This window comes from Schistocerca cancellata, chromosome 6, assembly GCF_023864275.1.
Source record: "Schistocerca cancellata isolate TAMUIC-IGC-003103 chromosome 6, iqSchCanc2.1, whole genome shotgun sequence".
Taxonomy (NCBI): Eukaryota; Metazoa; Arthropoda; class Insecta; order Orthoptera; family Acrididae; genus Schistocerca; species Schistocerca cancellata.
The window spans coordinates 170328453-170344513 of record NC_064631.1 but is presented as its reverse complement, the minus strand read 5'-3'; positions in this window follow the sequence as shown (position 1 = coordinate 170344513).

The following is a 16061-nucleotide window of genomic DNA, read 5'->3' as shown; positions in this document are numbered from 1 at the left end:
CCGTTGACAGAGGGTGCTGTCTTTCTGGAGGCGTGGCGCTGCCCTCTCTTTCCATTCAGTTGGGGGTCAGCGCCATCTTGATGCCGTTTCGCAGCACTATACGAGTCATTCTGCAGTCGATGCTTTAGGAGTGCACAACATGAAATCATTACTTTTGATTATTTTTAATTTCTTACCTATTTTCTGTTTTATTTTTAATTTTATTAAAAATTATTACATTAAAAATTAAATTATTATATTAAACAATATGATTACATCATAAAGGTATTATATACCGTTAACATCAGTAATTATATACTGTTCATATAAAGTATATTATACAACTATACTGGCAATATCATATTACCGTAAATATTAATGTGTCTACAATTATAAATAGTAATACACTGAAATTATTATATTACAATAAACTTATTATTTATTTATTGTAATATTACTGATTTATGTACAATATTTTAAATGTTATTAAAATTATTACATTAAAAATTAATTATTATATTAAACAATATGATTACATCATATTATTGTGTCTACTACTATAAATAGTAATACAATGAAATTATTATATAACAGTAAACTTATTATTTATTGTAATATCACTGATTTATGTATAACAATAAAATAGTAATAATATAAATAATTCTATACTATTATTAACAGTATTTATTATTAACGCTAATAAGAAAACAGCTCAACTTACATGGTGTGCAGATCGGCTAGTTAGTCAGATACTTCCTAATTTCTATTCAATTTCTAATTTTTCACTTTGAAATTCTCATGCAGTTTTCAAACACACACATGAAAACGCTTTTGCACCACCCCGAATCCCAGAACTCTTGATGATAGACGTTGACTATGGGTATTGTATCACAGACACAGTCCCCTTCACTGTTGAGAGATGTCACGAAACTCACCCAAACTTCAAATAACCATGCATGAGCAGCGTCTATTAGACGGAGGGGGTCCGTCAGCGGACTAGTTCCAGTCATTCCACCAGGATGGAGGTACACGAATGTGTCCAGACGTCTCGGAATGAACTAAAGCGGCGTTGTTCGGACATGGAGGAGATACAGAGAGACAGGAATTGTAGATGACATGCCTCGCTCAGGCCGCCTAGGGCTACTACTGCAGTGGGTGACCGCTTATGGTTCCGAGGAACCCTGACAGCAATGCCACCATGTTGAACAATGCCTTTCGTGCAGCCACAGGACATGGTGTTACGACTCAAACTGTGCGCAATAGGCTGCATGATGCGCAACTTCACTCCAGATGTCCATGGTGAGTTCCATCTGTCAGCAGCTCGTGGTCGTGCGGTAGCGTTCTCGCTTCCCATGCCTGGGTTCCCGGGTTCGATTCCCGGCGGGGTCAGGGATTTTCTCTGCCTCGTGATGACAGTGTTGTGTGATGTCCTTAGGTTAGTTGGGTTTAAGTAGTTCTAAGTTCTAGGGGACTGATGACCATATATGTTAAGTCCCATAGTGCTCAGAGCCATTTTTTTTAGTTCCATCTTTGCAACCACGATACGGTACAGATGGGCTCAACAACTTGCCGATTGGACCGCTCAGGATTGGCATCATATTCTCTTCACCGATGACTGTCGCATATGCCTTCAACCATTCAATCGTCGGAGGCATGTTTCGACGCAACCTGGTCAGGCTGAACGAAATGGTTCAAATGGCTCTAAGCACTTTGGGACTTAACATCTGGGGTCAACAGTCTCCTAGAACTTAGAACTACTTAAACGTAACTAACCTAAGGACATCACACACATCCATGCCCGAGACAGGATTCGAATCTGCGACCGTAGCGGTCGCGCTGTTCCAGGCTGAAGCGCCTAGAACCACTCGGCCACATCGGCCGGCTCAGGCTGAACGCCTTAGACACACTGTCCAGCGAGTGTAACAAGGCGGAGGTTCCCTTCTGTTTTGGGGTGGCATTATGCGACGCCGACGTAGGTCACTGGTGGTTATGGAAGGCACCGTAACTGCTGTACGATACGTGAATTCCATCCTCCGACCGACAGTGCAAGCATATCGGCATCATACTGGCGAGGCTTTCGTCTTCCTGGATGACAATTTGCGCCCCCATCGTGCACATCTTGTGGATGACTTCCTTCAGGATAACGAAGACGTGACCCACTAACCACTCAGAGATCTACGCCGAATCGCAGTTGAGGAGTAGGACATTCTGCAGTAACAGTGCCTTGATGAACTTGTATTAGAGTTACCGGCGTGTACAGCAATCTGAACCACCACCTCTGAATGTCTCGCTGTGTGGCGGTAGAACATGCAATGTGTGGTTTTCACGAGCAATAAAAACGGTGCAAGTAATGTTTATGTTTATCTCTTTTCCAATTTTCTATACAGGTTCCGAACTCTTGGAACAGAGATGATGTAAAACTTTTTTTTTTATGTGTGCATAATTTGTTGTCGCCTACACGCCGAGAAGGATCGCCACTTCGGAAGAGGTTGACAAACAAGGCCTGTATTGACAAACAGAGCCAGTATGCAATGGTGTGGGTAGCCAGTAGGGAATGTGGAAGAGAAATCACGTGTCAGCTTCTGGCCTTGAGGTGTCGTATCCTGGCTGTAGTCACTATCTCTGGCACTGGATTTCAGCTAGAAATGATGTGATTCCTCTTTTACTCTCCATTTTTCTCTGTCACCGAAAATAGTAAGTCCTCAAGACTCCTATGACTAGCTATCAACCACACAGACTGACCTGGGAGCGCCTACATGTATCCCTTAGAGAAAACATTGTACTTTTAATTTTTAATCAACTCTTCCATTGCAAAATTCAGAAATCCACAGCCATGCCTATATTGACCCAGCCTCCTTTCGCACTTGTATAGTAATTTTGACTCTGACAAAATCAAATGTAACTCACCACCTCTCAACACGGACAACGCAATGGTCGACGGCCTTCACTTAGACCGAGAGGAGTGGGTTTTGCGTAGAATTATCAGGGCTAACAGGCAAGCAGCACAGCGTGCAATAACCGCAGCAATCAATATGACGTACGATGTCAGAAAGTGTTCCGAGATTTAGCGTTAATGGGCTGTGGCGGCAGTCGACTGACACGAGTGCCTTTGCTAACAGCACGACATCGCCTGAAGCGTCCCTCCTGGGCTCGTGACCATACATGCTGGACCGTAGACGTCTGGGAAACCGTGGCATCGTCAGATGAGTTACAATTCCATTTGATAAGAGCTGATGGTAGGGTTCGAATATGGCACAGACCCCGCGAAGCCATGAACCTAACTTATCAACAAGGCGTTGTGCAAGTTCGTGGAGCCTCCATAATGGTGTGGGCCGTATTTATGTGGAAAATACTGGGTCCTCTGGTCCATATAAACCACTCGTTGCCTTGAAATAGTTATGTCGGTCTACTTGGCTGCCATTTTGAGCCTTTCTATTTCCAATCAATGAGGAAATTTTTATGGATGACAAGGCGGTATGTCGCCGGACCACAATTGTTCGCCATTCGTTTGAAGAACATTCTGGACGGTTCGAGCGAATGATCTGGCCAATCAAATCGCCCGGCATGAATCTTGTCAATAATTTATGGGACATAATCGAGAGGTCAGTTCGTACACAACATCCTGCGCCGGCAACACTTTCGCAATTATGTACTGCTATAGAGGCAGCGTGACCTAATATTTGTGCAGAGGCTCACCTGACTTGTTTCATTCATGCATTAAGCCTAGCAAAAGTAGGTCTGAAACGATATTAGGAGGTATCTCATGACGTGTGTCACCTCAGTGTACATACTTATCAGGACTGGTGTTAAGAATAAATGATAAGAATAAATTTCCTGGCAAGAAATTGGCATACTCTTCGAATCGGATCGTAAGCTCAGTAACCGGTATTGCGTAAATGTCAATGGCTAGGTTAACGGCCCATAGGGCAGCGGCGTTAAGCCGGCCTGCCGCTGCGATAATGGCCAGCGCGGAGCGTAGCGCCGGCGCAGTCGCAGTCGTACTGGCAGGCGCTACGGCAGCTGCTCCAGGGCTCGCAGTCGCCTATGCAAATGGACCGCATTTCGCCGCGGGTCTTTACCTGCATTACAGTTGCACGACCTGGCGCGGCCGGCAGTTAGGCGCGCTGCTCCACACTATACACCCCTGGACTGCGCAGTGCCGCCCCCTGGAGCCCACCCACACCCCACCCTCCAACGCCCACAGCGCCGCGCCACGCCCCTGTGTAGGCAGTCCACTTTGCGGGACCAGCTGCGAGCTGTCTGCCTGGAAGAAATGCAATTAAAGCGGAGACGCTTCAATTAAAGGAAGGCCTTTCCCCGGCACGTTGACCGGAGAGAGAGTCCCTACCCTGTAGTAAGGCTGACGGCCCACAAAAAAGGGAACGAAACAGCCGGCGGCAAATACCTTTGCAGCGCGTTGTTCGAATTCTTGTACCATCGGGCGCAGCTGTCTCTTTATTAACTTCCCTGATGGATGTAGCGGGGATCTTCTCTCTCTCTCTCTCTCTCTCTCTCTCTCTCTCTCTCTACTAGTCTCAACTTCCGCACCATAATATATGTCAGCTACACAATGTAAGTAACGCCAGTCAAATACACTCCTGGAAATTGAAATAAGAACACCGTGAATTCATTGTCCCAGGAAGGGGAAACTTTATTGACACATTCCTGGGGTCAGATACATCACATGATCACACTGACAGAACCACAGGCACATAGACACAGGCAACAGAACATGCACAATGTCGGCACTAGTACAGTGTATATCCACCTTTCGCAGCAATGCAGGCTGCTATTCTCCCATGGAGACGATCGTAGAGATGCTGGATGTAGTCCTGTGGAACGGCTTGCCATGCTATTTCCACCTGGCGCCTCAGTTGGACCAGCGTTCGTGCTGGACGTGCAGACCGCGTGAGACGACGCTTCATCCAGTCCCAAACATGCTCAATGGGGGACAGAACCGGAGATCTTGCTGGCCAGGGTAGTTGACTTACACCTTCTAGAGCACGTTGGGTGGCACGGGATACATGCGGACGTGCATTTTCCTGTTGGAACAGCAAGTTCCCTTGCCGGTCTAGGGATGGTAGAACGATGGGTTTGATGACGGTTTGGATGTACCGTGCACTATTCAGTGTCCCCTCGACGATCACCAGTGGTGTACGGCCAGTGTAGGAGATCGCTCCCCACACCATGATGCCTGTGTGCCTCGGTCGTATGCAGTCCTGATTGTGGCGCTCACCTGCACGGCGCCAAACACGCATACGACCATCATTGGCACCAAGGCAGAAGCGACTCTCATCGCTGAAGACGACACGTCTCCATTCGTCCCTCCATTCACGCCTGTCGCGACACCACTGGAGGCGGGCTGCACGATGTTGGGGCGTGAGCGGAAGACGGCCTAACGGTGTGCGGGACCGTAGCCCAGCTTCATGGAGACGGTTGCGAATGGTCCTCGCCGATATCCCCAGGAGCAACAGTGTCCTTAATTTGCTGGGAAGTGGCGGTGCGGTCCCCTACGGCACTGCGTAGGATCCTACGGTCTTGGCGTGCATCCGTGCGTCGCTGCGGTCCAGTCCCAGGTCGACGGGCACGTGCACCTTCCGCCGACCACTGGCGACAACATCGATGTACTGTGGAGACCTCACGCCCCACGTGTTGAGCAATTCGGCGGTACGTCCACCCGGCCTCCCGCATGCCCACTATACGCCCTCGCTCAAAGTCCGTCAACTGCACATACGGTTCACGTCCACGCTGTCGCGGCATGCTACCAGTGTTAAAGACTGCGATGGAGCTCCGTATGCCACGGCAAACTGGCTGACACTGACGGCGGCGGTGCACAAATGCTGCGCAGCTAGCGCCATTCGACGGCCAACACCGCGGTTCCTGGTGTGTCCGCTGTGCCGTGCGTGTGATCATTGCTTGTACAGCCCTCTCGCAGTGTCCGGAGCAAGTATGGTGGGTCTGACACACCGGTGTCAATGTGTTCTTTTTTCCATTTCCAGGAGTGTATTTTGGGAAGATTTTTTTTGTAATGTTCCGCTTTTTACTTGAACCAGAGTGCATCAGATGTAATGGCGTAAATGAATACCGTTGGATAAAGACAATGCTGGAAGCAAAAAAGTCTCAGTAAACATAGGTCCTCAAAAGAAACCGTGACTTCGTGGTTATCAGCCACCTCAATACTTCATCCCAGTGATGGTTCAAATGGCTCTGAGCACTATGGGACTCAACTTCTGAGGTCATTAGTCCCCTAGAACTTAGAACTAGTTAAACCTAACTAACCTAAGGACATCACAAACATCCATGCCCGAGGCAGGATTCGAACCTGCGACCGTAGCGGTCTTGCGGTTCCAGACTGCAGCGCCTTTAACCGCACGGCCACTTCGGCCGGCTCATCCCAGTGAGGAAAAGATAAGAATACAGTACAACATTAAGAAAAGTTATTAGAAACATTTTGGTAGACGTGCAGGTTTTGTCAGTGGACACGACAACAGTTACCTGTCTGTACTCCTAGGTGAGGAAGGTATTTGTAGTCTCGTCCATATACCTGTATGCGGACCTAGACCCGTCGCCGCAATGAGTTTTGAATTCTTTCAGACCTGTCTGGATCATTCCAAAGTTCTTTTTAAGCACTGACAAGTTTCTGTTCCAGTTCTTCAACTGTATTAACTGGAGTGGCGTACATAAGATCTTAGAGGTGGCCCTAACCTCATAAATCCAAGGAGTTCAAATCAGGTGAGCTTGTAGGCCACGGCATGGGTCCTTCACGTCCTATCCATCTCTGACACCTCGTCATAACTGCAAAATGTGCCAGTGTTCCATCACGCACGTACTACATCATCAGGCGGTGTCCTAAGGGAACATCCTCAAGCAGTTCTGCAAGATGATGGCGCAGAAACCGAAGGTTATTCCGCCAATTGAGTTTGTTTGGCCACTTTCTCGGAGCCGTTCGAGCAGCCTAGTAAAGCTCCTCCCTCAGGTGCCATGCGTGCCATACGTGCATTGTCGTTATGCCTATCATACATGAAATGCATATCCTCATATTCCTCGTTATTGTAACGTTCCAAGCTACCTCCAGAACTCGTAAAACTTCTCTCACCAAACAGCTAACATGAGTGGCACCCTGACTGTATGCTGTAATGTCGTAATTCTGTTTACAACTTCAAGTCTGGAAAATGTAAATGAAGACCAAACCACTGAATGGCATGAGCTGTTTACACAGAACCGCATCTTCAGTGCCTGGTAACCGCAAGAGCACAATTAACACTTGCACTATGTGATCAAAAGTAACCGGACACCTCCAAAAACATACGTTTTTCATATTAGGTGCATGTTGCTGCCACCTACTGCCAGGTACGCCGTATCAGCGACCTCAGTAGTCATTAGACATCCTGAGAGAGAAGAATGGGGCGCTCCGTGGAACTCAAGGAATTCGAACGAGTGAAACTGAACTTTCTGTCCCGTTCCATATTTTTCTCAATAAATTCTGGTACAGGAAAATTATAGGGAGAGTGTTTGTACTCTGTGGGTAACAAGCAGGAGAGAATTGACCAAGTGGTGTTTATTCATTTCTTGATTGATTTTATTTCTTGTGTGCCACGTTTCCCTGCATCCTTTCCCTTATACGACCTGGACAGCGTGAATGAGATATTGTGAGAAGTAGCAGAAAGCTTTAGTCAGAGGATGTGGCATTGCATGAGTAGAGTGGTTGTGTGGTAGGATAGTAACAACAGCTAAACGCAAACACGTCTGACAAAGAATGTGAGTAAGTCAAGTCAGAGTACTGGCTCTGTCGGGTTGGCGAACCATCCCCTGCACCACCTTTTGAACGAACTACTGTTAGGCGATGTGTCCGCAGGTCCACTTGTTCCTAGGTAGCGGCGCTGGAGAGACGTGGAGACGCAGCTCTCGATATTGGTAATGTTCACAAAGGTCTTACAATGTTTCAAATAGGCTCGTTAATAAGGTTGGTTGGTTGGTTTGGGGAAGGAGACCAGACAGCGTGGTCATCGGTCTCATCGGATTAGGGAAGAATTGGGAAGGAAGTCGGCCGTGACCTTTCAGAGGAACCATCCCGGCATTTGCCTGGAGTGATTTAGGGAAATCACGGAAAACCTAAATCAGGATGGCCGGACGCGGGATTGAACCATCGTCCGCCCGAATGCGCGTTAATAAGGTCCAGATGTTGAAACCGGGTGTGAGATTACCACTAAATCCCCATAAGGGAGTTTATTTTCATAATTTAGCCAAATTTCAGTAAGAACTTTGCATCTGTGCCTTGCTCAAGCAACACACAATGGTCCTTAAACTCACAATCGTATTATTGCTCTGTGCGTAACGGAAAATAACTCATTTGATGTATTTTTATGTGGTCTTTCTTTTACAGTAACATTTTGGTTCAAATGGTTATAAGCACTATGGGACTTGACATCTGAGGTCATGAGTCCCCTAGACTTAGAACTACTTAAACCTAACTAACATAAGGACGTCACGCACATCACTGCCCGAGGCAGGATTCGAACTTGCGACGGAAGCAGCAGCACGGTTCCAGACAAGCGCCTAGAACCGCTCGGCCACGGGGGCCGGGTAATATTTTGGGAATTTTTTCATTTTTCATATGTTCTCTTTGCTTACTTGCTTTCCCGCCACGTGGTTGGTTCTAGCAACCGCAACATTGTTAAAGTGCTGCTTCGGTCTGAAAATGTATAGTAGATGAGTGAATAACCATACGGTAGTGGGTGAGTGTAAGATAGGCAAGGAATAATTTTGTGTGTCCGTATTTTTTGCAATTCTGTTGGCTGCCGCAACATGGTCCCGTGTGTGGAATACTAGTAATGTGATAATTAGTTAATGTTTCTTGTACCCCCCATAACTATTCGATTTGCTGGCATTGTTGCACGTTACATAAAATATATAGGTTAAACTCTTGTATCGGGGAAAATTCAGAATTTAATGCCCATTGATCGAATAAAGACTTGCAAAATTTTCCCGCCATATGATAATAAATGTTCTTCCCACAGCTCAGTAACGTGGTGTTATTCCTGAGCGCAAGATTAGAACAAAATAGGCTGTCATAGTAAAGTGCACCACTTGATACCCCCTCTTCAGCATATGTTCTAATGAAATTTGAAATATTTAGGCAAATACTCTTCCGCCCTGCCCAAGTTTCCTTGTAGTGTCTTTGCTGAACTTGTTCGGCGTGACCTATAGCAATTACGTGTAATACGCTTGGCTATTGATATAATTGTGTGCCTGCATAAAATTCCATTGAAGCCAGGTCTGCGCTCCCCTCTTCCTATAATTAAGCGGCGAAAATGAATCATCTTAACTAGAGGGATCAGTTACGATGATGTATATCCCAACAGATACGCGACTAGTAGTTGAAATGCCAACGGTATTGAATAAATATCAATTAATCTATACCCTCGACTGAATATTCCCTACCTTCATCATAAAGAATAGGTGAAGGTTAGTCACTATCACAGTCGAATGCTGGGTCGACAAATGAAAGTAAATAAAAGCTCTATGCTGCCTATTAAGCCCTGCATACCTGCCTTCTGTAGTGGTTCTAAAAATATTGTATTATGCACTGCATTCAATTTTTTATCAGTTGTTTATACCCACCAGCTAGAAATTATTTATACCCCAGCAGTAACTTGCAGGGGCCTGCAATTTAGTGGACCACACGAATTGGTTAAACCATTACTACAGAGGGTAGCTTGCAGGAGCTGTAGGACATGATAAGCAACAGTAATCTTCCTACGAGGTAGAGTTTTAATATTAACTATACCACCGGTAGTAAATGTTTACATGGCACGTGGCGACCCTGCCAGGATTTCGAGTCACAGGTCCGTCTGGTCGGTAACTAGGATGTACAAATTTTAACAAAATTTTAATGTAATAATAATTTTTTCCTTGTACAGAATAGCACAATTCTGCTTGTGTTGAATACAGTGTTGCCTTCATTTATGTTGTGTTATGTTGTTTGGGTGTGTTGTGTTCTATTGTTAAATTAATGAGTATTTTAGAACCTGAACTTAGCTAATTAGAATTTTTCATTCATGTTTTGCGCTTGTATACTATGTAAGGTGTAGAAGACAGTGGTTATAACGGTAGAAATAGTTAATGAGTCTTATTACTAACAAGGCGCACACTCAAAATATGATGGAAATGGACACGCTGAGTGTTAGAAACAGTAGTGTGGAGAGTGCGCCGGCATTGCCAGCTGCTGCAGAGTCCGAATGCGGGGCAGTGAACCTGCAAGGTCAGCTAACCACGGGTGGCGAACAAACAGGTGGCCCTCACCTGATCCTAACGGAACGATAAGTATGAAGTGTGGGAACGACCTTGGAAACCGCCAACACAAGTGAGGGTGCAGAAAGGGCAGTTGCAAATGAACCGCTTCCAACTGTCTTGGCGAGCACAGGAGGCATGAGCATGGAGAACCCGCTTTTAGCAAGCATTCCTCATTCCATGAGCAGCAGGCCGATGAGCAGAAAAGGGCAAATAAAGCATATTTGATAACCTGACCTTACAGATCAATGACTCAAATAAGGGATTAACTGATATATTGAATGAGTCAAATAAAGCATTAAGTGAAGCATTAAGTAATAAATTGAACGATTTAGAGAAAGCATTAAGTGAAGCTTTGCTCGACTTAAATAACAAGTTGCGAGATGACCTAACAACTGAAGTCAGTGAGGCCATGGGAAGATTTGAAAATCGTGTAATAGTTTTAAGAAGCCGACTATCCTCGCGAGAAAGCGTCATTCCTTCGGGGTCGCAAATTACGGAAGTCCTAGGAGACGTCTGCAAGGAGCAGAGTGAAGCAGTTGCTCTTGTGAGAAAAGAAATGGCCGTATAGGGTGAGCAGATTATGGTGCAAGCAGACGAGATTGAGAAAGTAGTCAATCAGGTAGGCGCCCTAACAAGTGGAGTAAAAAAGGTCACGCTATCGAAAGAGGTGGACGCTGATGGGACACAGACAGCCGCAATTGTGGAATCCAAAGAAATGCAATCGCTGCTGCGGTTTAAAAGTGTGCAAGCAGACATAAACAAACGCAATCGGGACCTGATAGCTGACTTGCATAATAACCTGCGGGAAAACGAAAGTGCAGAGGGCAGTGCCACTATTAGTAAGGATGCTAGAGGAGTGGAAAACTCCTGCGGTAGGCTTAGCCGTGGAAAAGACGAGGAATACCATTATTGTATATTATATATAATTGTATATTATTCTCTTGTACTGTGTAAATGTCTACTTAGCATTTGATGGTGTGTTATCCTGGTCATACCCTCATGCATGAGCAGATATGTCACCTGTTTTTGCTCTGTGTGTGTGTGTGTGTGTGTGTGTATGTGTGTGTGTGTGTGTGTGTGTGTGGTTAAGGAGCAGTAATAAAACATCTAACCTGTTTTGGAGGTAGATTTGAGGAAAGGGTGGCAGTAGAAAAGAATATGTAAGACCATATTGTGATTTGTAAATGTTTTGGGTAATGAGCATGTAAATCTATGAGCTGTGAGAATGCAGAATCGTAGGACATGGAAATGTATATAGTGGTGGTGGTGTAGTGAATTGCATACCAATCCTCACAACCCATGATACCTGTCCTTACTCCACACTTTGCTCCTTTATGGGTAATCCACCAAATTTTAATAAGAAATAGGCTAGTTATTGTAGGATGTCTCCTACACTGTATAGACTTCTAGAGACGTATTTTCTTTATGTAATTGTTATTCAGGGATCAAAAGACCTGTATTGTTAATTCATTTAGTAAGTTTAAAGTGCCTCACAGAAGAGAATGGATATTTAAGAGGCCTGTGGTTGTAAACAAACGTGTAATATATAGCGAATTAGGTCTGTTTTATTTTTATTAATAACTATTCGCCAATAACTGTAAACGTCTGGCGAAATCCGTAGATAAGTTTCGATGTACAGTAGGATAAGTGAAAAATTGTACTTGGTACAAACAACACAGGAATTGAGGACCCCTAAAGTTTAAGGGAGTGACAGTTGTTCTATTTAAGGTGATAGCGAGGAGACAAGGGCAAGCATGTCGGCTCCGGACGCCAAGGACACGGGAAGTCCTGTCCCTGTCAAACAGCTGATCCCGTGGATGCGAGCAGCAGGCCAGGAATTACGAATGGAGTCAGGTGCTACCCTCCCCCCTTTTCCAAGCGGCAGTTGCAGCGGCTGAAAGGACGACAACAGCCGATGTGGCGCGCTGATGCATGAGGTGATTCTGGACGGCTACCTGCGAAAGGGTCACGGCCTGTCAGAGTGACTAAACTCTTTCCGCCAACCCGGTTGTTATCGCTACGAGGCATCTTGTCAGCCGGAGATCGCAATATCTCTCCGCCGGGACACAGGAGACGGCGCCTTTGGCAGAGGCTATTAGCACTACTGAACTTGTTAGTTGGTGATGGAGAACAAGGTCGCTCATGGAAAGGTCAAGGGATAAAGGACAAAATACTAAGGACTGCTAGTCTCATTAGTAACCCTTATTGCAGGCTGTTCCAGCTCGTCGGCTCCGTTGTGAGCCGCGGAGCGCTCCCTGCTCCAGGGAGCCGTATCGCTCGCTGTGACCATTCAAGTGGGCCCGCACGCCGGCAGGTGGCACGGCAGGCTGAGGCAGGCGGCAAGGCAAGCGTTTTGATGTGCCAGTTGCGTTTTACAAGATCGACAACCTCATACTTTTAGCTCCTAAGACGTGGTGACATGCTACACCAGGAAATACAATGTTCAGGAAATAAATAAGAAACAACTGTTTTATAAGAAATTGCATACTAAATTTATTGGGCCTCTGTAGCTTGACTTTTCTTTTCATTACAAGATCGAAAATATCAGGCGTCAAAGTGTTCACAGCGGTAATGCGGAGGATGGCCTTCATTGTTGCATCCTGAAGAAACGATCGTTCCTTACTTATTACTCTTTTCATTGCTGAGAAAAGCTGCTCACAACAATACGTAGATCCAAACATGCCCATAATCTGAGCAGCATTGTTGTGAAGCTTGGGAAATGTTTTTTGCTGTAATGAACGATACCATCATGACAAATCCAACGTGTTGTAGCACCTGTCTTTCAACAAAGTTGAATTTTGCTAATCAATAATCTCCAAATGAAGTGATGATGACAAGTCATCGGGGGAAACTGAAAAAGGAATGCTGAACACCTTAAGTTCCATTTCCAAACTAGTGAGGTCTCGGAATCGTGTTTCAAACGACGTGATGAGCTGCTTTAACTTTGCTTGGTAATCGCCGAAAGTAGTACCTTCGGGTAGTTTTAAAGAAGCAAGACGATTGAAGAACGTTAAATGTCCATTATTCATATGCCTCTCAAATAAACGTAACTTTTGCATGAACGCTTTGATCTGGTCGTGCATGTCAACTATTAGCTGCCCTTTGCCCTGCAATGACAGATTTACATTATTTAGATGCATAGTTATGTCAGCTAGGAACGTCAGCTCTGATATTCATTTTATATCTTTCAGAAAACGCATTTCTTCCCCTTTCATTTCGAGAAAAAGGGTTATTTCCTCACGAATGGCAAAGGAAACGTCAAGAAATTTTCCCCGAATCAGCCAACGAACTATACTGTGGTAAGGTATATCCCCATACTCCGCTTCCATATCTTTCAGGAATCCTTTGAATTGGCGATGATTCATACCGTGACGCCGCACAAAATTCACACACTTCACGACATCTTTCATTACGCCACCTAGCTCTATTGTTTCAGCGCACAGTGCCTCTTGGTGAATAAAACAATGAAGAGTCAAAATGTCTTTCCCGAATTCGTCCCTGAGTTTATTTTTCAAACGAGAAGCATAACCTTGATGACACCCGATCGTTTGTCGTGCACCGTCTGTCGCTACAGAATGGAGCTTATCCCACGGCAAATTCATATTGTCCACTGATTCACAAACAGCTTCAAAAATGTCACGTCCTGTTGCGGTGTAATCGAGTGGTACCACATCCAAGAGTTCTTCAGTTACTTGCAGCTCCACGCACAAAAACTGCAAGCTGAGCACAGTCCGATATGTCGGTGCTTTCGTCAAGCACTAGCGAAAATGCAACAAAGCTCTCCGCCTTTTTCCTGAGCTGTCTCTCTAAATCCGCTGCCATGTCTAGGATTCGACGAGACATTGTTTGCTTCGACAGGCAAACCCCTTCAATTGCCTGCACCTCCCTTGGAAACAAACATTCTGCAACGGCTACCATGCACGATTTTACGAGTGGTCCCACCGAAAACGGCTTGCCACTCGTCGCAATGATGTGAGCCACCCTGCAGCTTGCTCGATTTGCAGACTCAGTAGTGTTTTCTCCGCTCTCATTCACCTGAAAATCATAAACGCATTACAGATCACGAACTATGTTGCATGATTTGATACCCTCTGTATTACGAAACCGTTTTTAAACTTAACGTCTCCTGGTATGTCGTTCTTAAGCCTGGCCACCAGTTCTCTGCGTGCAACGCCTTCTACCTGATCGTAGTGCGCTGCGTGAAGACGTGTATAATGTCGTTGTATATTGTACCTCTTCGCAGAATTTATTACTTTATGACATGCAAGACACTGCGGACGACCATCCCTCTCAATGAATAGAAAGGTATCCTCAAATAGAGGTACAGGGCTCCCGCGGCTAATCATAGCTGTCATTGAACACGGATTATTGCGTCAGTTGCGGCTGCATGCGGCCAGGGGGCAGTGAGTTCGCTTTCCCCCTCCACGCGGGCTCCAAGCTGCCGCAGTGAGCGCTCCGGAGCACTCCGGCTCCCTGGAGCTCGGTTGGAACAGCCTGCCTTATTGGATGTGTGAACACTGAGAATAGGGAGAACAAGCTGACGGGCTGTCAATGCAAAGACAGCGTGCTTCGAACTTAGAAAGAGGCGACAAATAAACCGTTATTATTCGTGTAAAGTGTGTGTGTAGTCATGAGGAATTTCACTTATGTTTTGGTGATCCATGTCGGTGAGGGATAGCCAATGCCAGACTGGAAACTGTTCATCACAGAACTTAGGCCCGTAATTCACTGCAAATTCCTGTTAAAGAATTCGGAAGTAGACTGAGGGCAGTAAAATAAGTCAACAACTTAGAGATACGTACATGCAGTGTAGTTGTTTGACATACAGCTTTATTTGGGTTATTGGAACTGGTGTACCATTAGTCCAATGCATTCTACAAGTCGAGTTACTCTAAGGCTGATATAAAAAGGGAACTGGTTTGTGACAGTGTGTTGACTGCAAATGGACAACTAGTTTGCCCTCATAATTTTGCAGAAAGAAATTGTCTAAGGTACAATTAATTTAGGGAAACAGCATGGGATGCAGGAGAGTCGGCAGAGTGTAATAGGCTACCTCCAAGTTCGTTTGGAAGAAAGCCCTCCCCGACGATTACCCTAGATAGTGTGCGTGGGACTTCATAATGCCGTGTGACTACTTCAACGTAGGGCGTGTGAAACAATAACTGAACTAGCGTGAGAGCTGGTTTTTTGATCATGGGCATAATGTGGATCTTCGTCAGGATATCCTAGTATTTATATCCTGAGCTTTTGTTTATGACTTAGTTAAACATGTTGAGTAGGATATGAAATATTGTCTTAGGTTAGTCATTTCATTAGTGTTTCTTTTCTTTTCTGAAATGAGCAACAGAACAGTACCTTGTTACGTAGCAGAGAGCTTTAGTCAGAGATTGTAGCATTGCATGAGTAGAGTGGTTCTGTGGTAGGATAGTACCAACCTCTAAACGCGAACAAGTTTGGCAAAAAAGGTGAACTAGTAAGGTCAGAGAGGTCACGAAGGCACGAGTATAGGCTCTGTCAGGTTGGCGAACCATCCGCTGCACCACCTTTTGAATGAACAACGGTTAGGCAATGTCTCCGCACGTCTACTTGCTCCCGGGTAGCTGCGCTGGACAGATGTGGAGACGCAGCTCTCGATTGTGGTAATGTTAAAGGTATTACAATGTTTCAAATCTGCTCCCTAATAAGGTTCAGATATTGCAATCAGGTGTTAGATTACCACTAAACCCACATAAGGGAGTTTATTTTCATAATTTCGTCAAACTTCAATTACAGCTTTACGCTTGTGCCTT